The sequence below is a fragment of the Mandrillus leucophaeus genome, unplaced genomic scaffold (assembly GCF_000951045.1).
Source record: "Mandrillus leucophaeus isolate KB7577 unplaced genomic scaffold, Mleu.le_1.0 Scaffold297, whole genome shotgun sequence".
Taxonomy (NCBI): domain Eukaryota; kingdom Metazoa; phylum Chordata; class Mammalia; order Primates; family Cercopithecidae; genus Mandrillus; species Mandrillus leucophaeus.
The window spans coordinates 2,261,023-2,262,261 of NW_012103109.1; the positions used below are offsets into that span (position 1 = coordinate 2,261,023).

The 1,239-nt window shown below is 40.0% G+C and overlaps 1 long non-coding RNA gene across 1 annotated transcript in view; it reads right to left on the bottom strand.

The window, feature by feature from the left end:
- Positions 1–1,239, bottom strand: part of LOC105544065 — an 11,843-nt gene that overhangs the window by 2,541 nt on the left and 8,063 nt on the right. Inside the window, exon 2 of the long non-coding RNA XR_001006711.1 lies at positions 249–402. This is a non-coding gene — a long non-coding RNA (uncharacterized LOC105544065). The remainder of the gene's footprint in view (positions 1–248; positions 403–1,239) is intronic.

Below are 1,239 nucleotides of genomic sequence, written 5' to 3' on the forward strand. Positions count from 1 at the left end.
GCTAGAGATTTCTCCCTCTTCCGGCACTTTGCTAGCCTCTGAGGATGGAGCAGTGAATAAAACCCACCCACACCTTACCCTCCTGACAGTTAGCCTTAGAGGAGAGGCACACGGGCTTCCTGTCTGGTGAATGAGATGATATTGCTAAGCATATCAGGATACCGGAATCTCCTGCCTCTTCCTGGCATTTGCTTCGAGATAATCCGCCCCTCCCAGAACTTAGAGAATACTAAGTGCACAGGACATACCTGCCACCAGATCATTCAGGTACACGGTCTTTTCACTACCATTGCTGAGATCAGGCAAATTTCAGATCTGTTTTCATGAAGCTAGAAGAGGGCTTAAAGGTCACCTTGTCCAACTGACCTGGCCTGTTGAGGCTTGAATCTTCCCTCTGTAAACCTGAAAGAATTAAAAGGATCAGAATCCAGTTTAAAGTTTATTCAAGTGAGAAGGTGAAATGATCATCCAGGAGACAAAGAATCTAGAGAAATGGGATCTGTGCTCCAAAATTAAGAGTTAAGTTCTTGCTTACACAGGTAGAAAACAAAGAAATTTAATGGGATTACAGCATTTTCTATATGAGAGTGGTATAAGAGTTCAACAAATTAATTAGTTAGTTATAGTCTGTTTGCTTTTCTCTACAGTTTGTTTTCCTTACTTTACAGCTGATTTTCATTTCCTCACTCACTTTAAAAGAGTGTATTTAACATTCCATCTTAAGGCAATGTGATAGCCATAAAGTCTTTATGTGAGAAAGGTAAGAGGGAAGTTAATCTATAATGAAGATTAACAATAAAAGGGAAGGGTCAACATTAAAAAATCAAATAAATTTCTATATATTAGCAATAAACAATTGGAATTTGAAAATAAAATTGAAGCATTGTTTACAGTAGTACTAGAAAACATGAAATACTTAGGTATAAATCTAACAAAATATGTGCAAGGTCTGTCTGCTGAAAACTATAAAGCACTAATAAAAAAAAAAAATCAAAGAGGCCAGGCACAGTGGCTTACACCTATAATCCCAGCACTTTGGAAGTCCAAGGTGTATGGATCACCTGAGGTCAGGAGTTCAAGACCAGCCTGGCCAACACGGTGAAACCCCGTCTTTACTAAAAATACAAAAAATTAGCCAGGACCGTGGTGACTGGTGCCTGTAATCCCAGCTTCTTGGGAGGCTGAGGCAGGAGAATTGCTTGAACCAGGGAGGCAGAGGTTGCAGTGAGCCAAGACAGC